Consider the following 10,508-nt stretch of genomic DNA (forward strand, 5'->3'; position numbering starts at 1 on the left):
AACATCCATTTGCCAAATCTCATAGTCATAATATGCGGCTATGGCAAAAAATATCCTAATAGAATTTTGCATTGCCACCAGCGAAAAGGTCTCTTAATAATCAACCCCTTGAGTTTAAGTAAAACCTTGTGCTACAAGTCTTACTTTATAAGTATACAAGTGTAACGATTCCGGCAAAATCAGGTATACCCTAGCCGGTATATACTACTTATGTGTTATTTAATAATGAATATATGAATTATAATGCGTTTATACGAGTATGTATGATTCACAGTACGGATTATACTCGATTATACAGTTAATCGTATTGGAAATACGATTAACCGATTAACAGTTGTTGAAGCCCGAACGAATCAAGGATTACATTATAGACGAGATATATAATATTTAGTGATGTTTACGAAGTATTAAAGCTTCGGGATAAGTGAATTAAAGCACAGAAAAATAATTTTCGATTTAATGGTACGTCGGTACGTTAAACGAAACCTTTAATACCAAACCGAGCAAGAGACGATCGATCAAGCCGAAAAAGATGCGCAATTATTAATAATATGATGTTTTAAGTTAATAAATGTCATGGTTTAAGTTTTTAAAGTTTTTAAATCGGTTTTATATAAATTTATTTTTTAAGCCGAAAACGACCGTTTTAACCTCGTTTTAAGCAAAATTAAACATTTAACCGAAAAACGAACTGGACCAGATTATCCAAAACATTATCCGGATTTCCAAAAATCCAAATGTGTGGCTAGAATTGGAAAGGTGGGTCCCACCCCACCTCCCCTCTATTCCGATCGGCTTGGGGGTAAATACCCCTTGCCTTATCATTTTTTTTAACCAAGTATTTCAAGATCTTACAATTCTCTCCACTTCATGAACTAAAAACCTAGATTTGTAGCAAGAAAAACAAGGTAAAGATCGAGTTATTTACGTTTCCATCTTCGTTTCTTGAGTTTATTTGCAAGAAAATGAGGTTTTAAAAATGAAAACCGATTCTTGCATGATCAAGTGATGTATACGGGTTATACAAGGGATATTGGTTCAAGAAAGGAGTTAAACGAACCAAAAACGAATTTTTACGGTTTAAACTTTAGTTTTGAAACAATAACCAAAACTATAGTGTAAGAGGCTTGATGGTGAGTGTAACTTGTTTGGTATTGTGGTATGTTGGTTGTAGGATCTGTATTTAGTGGTAGATAAGGCGGAAAGACGAGTTTGTAGCTTGTAGTGGCGGAAAACAAAAGGTATATTCGGTTTATGTTCGTTTATGAGTATTTTGGACAGATTGTGGTACGTTTAGAGTTATGCTACGAAATTTCACAGAGGTGATCTATACATGAAAATATGAGATCTGTGAAATTTTGGTAAATTTTGGACAAAAGATGAATATTTAGTGAATTTAATACTCGGTTTTGGCTAAAAATGGTGAAAAATAGTTAAATATAATGAAAAATTCTGGAAAATTCCAGATAAGCTTCTTATAACATTTAAAAGTCACACACAAAAATTTAGGTCCGTTGGAGAAGTCTAAGTAGGCTTTTCGGTTAAACGAGTTCTAGGGTTTTCTAGCTCGGTTTTAGTGAAAATGGAATGTAAAAAGAGATTTTGGTTCTGGAAAAATTACAGGGACTATGTGGATGGCAGGAGTCATCCAGAAAAAATTTGGGATTTTTCTAAGGTCGTTTGGTATTTACGACATATTTAGTGTTTAAATGGTGCTTAAAAATAGATAAATAAATTATAAATATAAAAATTAATTCTAGAAATATTTTTATAAAATTCCCCACTGTCAAAAAGTGATTTGTGCAAAATTTCAAGATCCGAGATTAAACGGATAATTATTTGTGTAAAAACAAACCTTTAAAGTTTAAAACGCGTAAACCGGTAAAGTTCGCCTAAACGAGCTGACTGGTGTATAAAAACCCTAAAAATGAACTATTTTCATATAATTGAGTTAAACAAGTAAAAATAAATCATCCGGAAATAAATCGGATGATTTGGGTAATTTTATCCGATTTAACAGTTTCCGGTACACTAAAGACGGAAACGGGTCCCGCGGCCAATCGAGGCGTCTAAACCGAGCTCTAATTTCACAACTTTAATTAAATTATCAGTCAACAACTATTTTCGGGTCGTGTGTGACCAAACTCATTTTTGAAACGTAAAAACGGATAACCGTGCTAGGCACGCAAAACGCGGAAAACGAACTAATATTAATTTTAACTATTGAACTCTAAATGATATCACAATCTGAGTCCGGAGAAGTGTTTCTTGGTTAACATTGCCCCCGGAACGGGTACCGTACTGGGTTAACAGTGTCCCCAGATGTACCGGTTAACACGGTTAAAGTTATATTAATAGTGATTGTATAGTAACGAACTTAGGGATCGTATTACAGATCCGGACTAGTAGCTCACATACTGTGTTACCTGCTTGCTTGCGATAAGGTGAGTTTCACGAGCCCCATTTTCTGAATTGTTTTTAAATATTTTCTCGGGGCGGAAAGCATGTTACTATTAAAATGTTTAAGTACACACTGAATGCATGGATTTGCGTGTATTTATATATATTTTATTGTATGGAAATCGTACAGAAATGTACTAAGATGGTGATTGTCTGAGTTGCTAACATTGTAAGGCCCCGCAACACGAGTGATTAGCTAAAAGCCGGTAGAGTGTGAATAGTACTATTGGTCTGACAAACCCAACTGGTCAGGCATGGATTTGCTGATGTTTCCCAGCCAGTTGCACATGTCTATTTTGTTGTTATATATTTTTGCTATGTAATGTTAGGCATAGCGGTTTGGAGCAGGTCCGTGGGCGGAGTATGCCACGGGGTTGTATGTGGATAGTCAGAGGTTTCACTTGTGGGCTCAGCATAATTACATCGATAATATATGATCATTATAATGATTTGTCACTGTTTATTTAAATTAGTGAAACTAACCAACTATTCGTAGTTGACCCGTTTTCTTTACATGCTTTCTAGGTACCCACAAACTGGAATAATTGCTACATGCTTGACGATGCGTGCTTTATGTGGAAGCTTAATGATCGTTTTGTATTAAATATGTTAATGTACTGTTGGTAAAACTTATGTGTTAACGCCTAAACGGTAACTAAACTCGGAACAATGTAATATGGTGTAAATTAATGTAGTGGTGTTTTCTTTATAAGCAATGCTATTGATATCAGACGTGTCTGTTGCATCCCGTTTACGTTTCCGCTGCGGTTACGGGGTGTTACAGAACTTGGTATCAGAGCCATTGGTTATAAAGAATTAGGATGTCTTTAAAAGATACCTAAAATATAACCAGTAGCTCAAGTGTTATAGGATCTGAATATCAACTAATAATTTATAGTGACGAGATCTGGATGAACTTGGATGGACAAGTGAGTTATTATGGTCCGGAACATAATAACAGACTTGTCCGCACGAGGGAATTCAGGGGAAGTCACGGGGAACATTAATAGGTAAAATTGGCAACATATGTGTAAGTATATGATAATTTTTTAATGTGACAAAGTTGTATAAGTATGTGTATATTAATCATGATTTACATTATGAAAGAAACTATATGTTTGCTAACATGTGTACAGGTAAGGATGTCGAGATCACGAAGCCTGTCAGAGGAAGAGGACCCGGAGGAGGCCAGTTCCGGGAACTCTAGGAGCTTACGCTTAGCATCCAGCACTAAGCCTAGTGAGACTTGCCGTATGAGTGCTAGCCTGTCCTCCCCTACTAGGGTTGCCAGATCCCCCACCCCACCCGCACCACAGGTCACCCCTACCCCTCCCAGACCCGGATCCCGCCTCACGGCGCGGATCAGTGTCCCCTATGTCCCACCTACCTCTACCCCACCCAGACCTACCTTCCACAGGGGCGAGTCCTCCCGCCCCCAGCCCGAGCCTGTGCTTCCACCCGTGTGGGGTACCCCTAGGCTGGAGAGGGATGAGCGTCCCTCCTCCGAGGCTGCATGGCTCCGAGTGCTCACCGAGCAGGTGGTTGAGCACACCGTCGCCTTGACGGTGGGAATCCAGAGGAGGAGACACTTGGCGGACTGCGTACTGGACAGCCAGTACGCGATTGGCCAGCTGAGGAGGGAGGGCGCATACTCCCAGTGGATGATTGACCGGATGGAGACACGGATCCGGGGTTTGCTGGCGGTGTTGGTGGTGATGGTGGCAGTGTTGGTGTGGTTGGTATACCACCATGCTTAGTTGTGTTAGGGTGGTAGTAGTTAGGGTCCGCTTTTTGATACTCTGTGTAAGCAGTTAGTGGCGATGCTAACATAGAGTGAATCTTGGGTAGTTATAGTACTGCCACTAGCCCATAGGGGGTCTCTTTTGGGAATATCTTTGTAGATACTTTTGGTGTATCATTCAAGCACTGACCCATAGCGGGTTATGTCGAAATGATGCCGATGTAGGACCGATGTATGAAAACTTAATCTATGGGATGATGTTTATGTAATATGTACTAATGTTTATTAATGAATGGAATATGTGTTGTGTTTCGAGATTGGAATTTGTATTAATTATATGTATTTTCTTAATGTTGTGTAGAATGGCACCAAAACAGTCAGCTCGAATGTCAGAAGTGGATGTGGACCGTCTGATTGCTCGACAGTTAGAGGCGGCGATACCGGATATAGTATCGCGCATTGCCGCCAGTATTAACAATACGACCAATCCAAACCCTGCGAGCAATCAAACGACCACCAATAATGATGGGGAACAAAATGTTAACCCTCCACCGAACGGTAACCCGATTCCGAGTAATGACGCACCGCCTAGGGTGGTCGTTACAGACAGTAATGGCCCTATACCTAGTGTAGAAACGAACTGCACTGAACCGACTCCTGCAACAAAGGGATGTTCAATCAAAGATTTTATGTTGTGCAAGCCCCTAGAATTTAGCGGGTCTGAGGGACCAAATGGGTTGGTTAAGTGGATTGAGAAAATAGAGTCTGTTGTGAATATCAGCAACTGCCCTGAGGATTACCTTGTTAAGTATGCTACCTGCACGTTCACGGACCATGCCTTGACATGGTGGAACACAGTAGTGCAAACTCGCGGTTAGGCAGCGACAAACCGCATGACCTGGGCAGAGCTCAAGGCCCTTGTACTGGAACATTTCTGCCCGAAAAACGAACTGCAGAAGTTAGAAAACGAATTGTGGAACCTGGAGATGCTGGGGGCAGACAACTTGGGTTATACCAACCGATTTAATGAACTGTCGCGATTGGTGCCATGGTTGGTCACCCCAGAGTCAAAGAGAGTTGAGCGTTATATATGGGGACTAACTCCAGTAGTAAGGAGTATAGTCAACTCTGGGGGACACAAGACGTTTGAGGGTGCGGTAACACAAGCTGGTATCGTCACATACGATTTCGTGAGGAGTGGGTCACTGAAGGTGGCAGGAGAGTCCGCTGGGGGAAAGCGAGGTACGTATGACAATAGGATCCAGGAGAAGCAGATAAATAAACGTGCTAGGCCCGCTGCCCAGAACTACGCCATGACTAGTTCAGGCGGAAGGCAGGAATCGCAGAAAGGGACGTTCCCTAAGTGTGGGAAATGCGGTTACCAGCATGGTGGCGAGTGCAAGGGAGTAGTGTGCCACCGGTGTGGCAGGATTGGGCACTACGCACCGAGTTGTAGGACAAACCTGAACAATCTGAACCGACAACCGCAACCTATCCGTGCGCAGCCACATAGGACCCAACCAGCCCGACAACAAAACCCACAAGGAAACCAAATGATGACCACCAGCCGTGCTTGCTTTGAATGCGGCAGCACAGATTACTTCAAGAGATACTGTCCGAAACTGAACCAGGGAGGAAATGGGAGGCAAGCCGTGGGTCAGGCATCGTCGTCCAATCCGGCGAGAGGCCGAGCATTTGTGATGGGGGCGAACGAAGCACGCCAGGACCCCAGCGTAGTGACAGGTACATTCCTCGTCTCTGTTCATTACGCTTCTGTATTATTTGATACGGGCGCCGATAGAAGTTTTGTCTCAGTTAAATTCCTATCGATAGCAATCCTTCCGATTAGTGAAACCATAGAACCTTATACCATAGAAGTCGCTAATGGTAAAACCATGATAGTTAATCAGATAGTTCGGAATTGCCCTTTTATTCTGAACGATCAATCCTTCCTGATTGACTTATTACCGGTAGAATTAGGTAGTTTTGACGTGATAGTGGGAATGGATTGGTTAGCACGTAACAAAGTGGAAATAAACTGTGAAAAGAAAATCGTCAAGATCCGGGTGTCGGATGACGAAGAGGTGTTAGTGCAAGGAGAGAAGTCGGGCACAATGATACCATTTATATCCCACCTCAAGGTGTTAAAATATATACGCCAGGGATGCGTGGCGTATGTAAGGCCCCGAACCCGGTGACCCTACTTTAGCGTCGGATTTACTCATAAACACAGTTCTTCAAATCAGAGTTTATTAAAACTTTTCGCGGAATATAAAATATCAATCATTTGTTACAAAACATTAAATCTTTTCTTTGATACCATAACACAAAACTTTATATTTAAAACATCTTTACTTCTTTCTTCAGATGCCAGCCGTTCAATCCATGCCGTGTGTCATCCTCATGCTAACTCTATAATCAGCTCACCTGCGTGCATACTAAAAGTCAGCTACGCTGAGTGAGTTCTAGTTAATCGAACGCCATACAATACATACACATACATACATATGTGTAGATACATATCCATACTTCACTAGTTACCCTTCTGTTCTACATACATACTTGCTACCATACATACATACATATCTACAATCACTAACCTCAGTCTACCGAGAATACGTTCATAGTTCACCGTCTATAAATGTACTCAAGGTCGTGAACACGTACAAGGTTCGCAGTCCTTACCTATGTTCACCATTTATGGTACGTACAAGGATCGCGGTCCTTCCCTATACCATAGTACATCCACAACACGTACAAGGTTCGCAGTCCTTCCCTATGTTGCAACCTAATTCATAGCACGTACGAGGTTCGCAGTCCTCCCCTATGCTACAAAATCAGCACGTATAAGGTTCACAGTCCTTTCCTATGCTGAAATACATCCACAACACGTACAAGGTTCGCAGTCCTTCCCTATGTTGCAACCTAATTCATAGCACGTACGAGGTTCGCGGTCCTCCCCTATGCTACAAATACAGCACGTATAAGGTTCACAGTCCTTTCCTATGCTGACGCCTATCTACATTACGTATAAGGTTCGCAGTCCTTATCTACGTTTACATATATCATCTACTTCACGTATAAGGCTCGCAGTCCTTAACTACGCCATCACCAGCCGTGTCTATGTCCGACAGAAGCTAGAGGGATTTGCCATCCTAACTTACTATGTCGAACGTAGAACTCACATGCCATTCGTGTACCTATATACACATACTTACATTATAACATAAGAACACTCTAGGCATTCCTTACCTCATTCATTTAACAACCATACCCCTTGTCGTTACGTGCAATATCCGAAGATCGTTCACGCCCCGACAAGTATTCATTTGAAATATTCATACATCTTCGATATATAATATTCGTACCTTTATTTTTAACCTGACAGTACGCGCAATATCCGAAGATCGTTCGCGTACCGACAAACAATCATTCATATCTATCACACATATCACATATGACATACACTTATCACTTAGGATAAATGTATTGACAACACATCGAGTATGCACACAGCCCCGAAAACATAACAAGGAATGGGGCTAGAAACTCACCTGAACACGGTTACGTTCACCGTTAATCGTAATCCCTTTCTTCAGCTGTGCACGGCTGACTGTATAACAAGTACACGTATCAAACAACTGTCACTACTCATATCATCTTTCCAGTCTTAACTACTACCCACAACGAACGGGGGTCCGGGGGCAGCGCCCCTGGCAGCGGGGTCTAGGGGCGGCAACCCCTAGCAGGGTCCAAGGGGCAGAGCCCCTGGCTGGGTCGAGCTGTCTTAACACATTTTTCATTAGGTTTTTAATTTATTTTCTAATCGAACTTGACTTTAGGCGAAGTTAACCTTAGGCGAACTTAGCTTTAGGCGAAGTTACCAGCTAGGCGAACTTAGCTTTACAGCGAAGTTGCCATCAGGCGAACTTGGCTTCAGGCGAAGTTGTCATCAGGCGAACTTGGCCTCAGGCGAAGTTACCAGTTAGGCGAACTTAACTTTACAGCGAAGTTGCCATCAGGCGAACTTAGCTTGCAGGCGAAGTTCATCAGGCGAACTTAGCTTGCAGGCGAAGTTCGTCACTTTGAAGGCGAAGTTGCCCAGATGAAGGCGAAGTTGCCCAGATGTCCGCTGTTTCGGTTTCTGATCAACATTTCGGGCGATTTTAACACCCTTGTTAAGGTTCAATATCACCCACTACGCTACCCGACCATTTTTTGGTCGTTTATACACTAAAAGCTCGGATCTTTAAACTTCCAAGATCAAGAATCATACCTTTTGAGCTTGTTTGGATCTCGTTTATCTTGGTATCACCACTAATCTTTCTCTCTTACCCGGACCTCGCTCGATCCTTCCTTCTTTCTCGGCCCGGCCGGCGGTGGTTTTGGGTATGTGTGTGTGGAGTGTGCTTGGATAAAGATAGAATGAAGATATTTTGGGGTGTTAGGGTATTTATATCCCTGAGATCCCATGGACCTAAGGCCCATTCTCATTTAACCCATCCTAATTAATCCAAGTCCACAACCCACATCCATTACCCAACACTAGCCCGACCCATACCAACTCCTATTCTATTATTTATTTCCTGATAACCCGGGTAAACTTTCTCTCTATAAATAAGTAACATAATTAATATTACTTGGAAATTTCGGGATGTTACAGCGTATCTAGCGAGCTTGACGGCCACAGATTCTGAGGAGAAACGGGTGGATGATATCCCGGTGGTACGCGAATTTCCACAAGTTTACCAGAATAACTTCCTGGATTACCGCCAACCCGACAGGTCGAATTCAGAATCGATTTAATACCTCAAGCTGGCCCTGTTGCTAAAGCACCCTACCGACTTGCACCGTCCGAGATGCAAGAATTATCCAATCAGTTGCAAGAATTGATGGATAAAGGATTTATACATCCTAGTCATTCCACGTGGGGTGCACCTGTATTATTCGTGAAAAACAAGGACGGGAGCCTTATAATGTGCATCGATTACAGGGAGTTGAACAAGTTAACAATCAAAAATAGGTACCCTCTTCCCCGAATTGATGATCTGTTTGACCAGCTGCAAGGTGCGAGCTATTTCTCAGAAATCGATCTTAGATCGGGATACCATCAGGTTAGAATTCAGGAAGAAGATATCCCAAAAACCGCATTCCGGACTCGCTACGGCCATTACGAGTTCTTAGTTATGCCTTTCGGGCTAATAAATGCGCCGGCAGTGTTCATGGACCTCATGAATCGAGTCTGTAAACCCTACCTCGACAAATTCGTCATCGTGTTTATTGACGATATTTTGATCTACTCGAAAAGTAAAGAAGAGCACGAGCAACACTTAAGAATAATTTTAGAACTTCTGAATCAGGAGAAGTTGTATGCAAAATTCTCCAAGTGTAACTTCTGGTTACAAGAAGTGCAATTCCTCGGTCACGTCGTAAACGATCAAGGAATACACGTTGATCCGAGTAAGGTTGAAGCAATTAAGAATTGGCAAGCGCCTAAATCGCCAAAGGAAATCCGCCAATTCTTAGGCTTAGCTGGATATTATCGTCGATTTATAGAGAACTTTTCCAGCATCGCCCAACCTTTAACTCTCTTGACTCAAAAGGATCGAAAGTATGAATGGGGAGAAGAGCAGGAAACGGCGTTTCAAACGTTAAAGCAAAAATTGTGCCAAACGCTGATTTTAAGTCTCCCTGATGGAGACGATGGTTTTGTCGCGTATTGTGACGCATCGCGTAGAGGGTTAGGATGCGTGTTGATGCAGAATAATAAGGTTATAGCCTATGCTTCCCGACAGCTAAAAGTACACGAGAAAAATTACACTACTCACGACTTAGAACTGGGAGCGGTTATCTTCGCACTAAAAATCTGGAGACATTATCTCTACGGTACGAAGTGCACCATCTTCACAGATCATAAAAGTTTGCAGCACATATTCGATCAGAAAGAACTGAATATGAGGCAACGAAGATGGGTCGAGTTGTTAAGCGATTATGACTGTGACATCCGTTATCACCCCGGCAAGGCTAACGTCGTAGCCGATGCCTTGAGTAGGAAAGATCGGGTTAAGCCATTGCGAGTGCGAGCACTGGGGATGATAGTCCGGTCGAACCTTTCGGACCTGATTCGAGTCGCTCAACGTGAGGCGTTGAAAGAGGAACAATTGGAAAAGGAGGGACTTTACGGCAATGAGAAGGATTTCGAACAGCGCGTGGACGAAATTCTCTATTTCAAAAATCGGGTTTGGATCCCGACCCTCCATGACCTTCGTGAATTAATCATGGACGAAACGCATAGATCGAAATATTC

Source organism: Bidens hawaiensis, unplaced genomic scaffold (assembly GCF_021521415.1).
Source record: "Bidens hawaiensis isolate Kalapana, Puna unplaced genomic scaffold, B.hawaiensis_p1.1 tig00419420_1, whole genome shotgun sequence".
Taxonomy (NCBI): Eukaryota; Viridiplantae; Streptophyta; class Magnoliopsida; order Asterales; family Asteraceae; genus Bidens; species Bidens hawaiensis.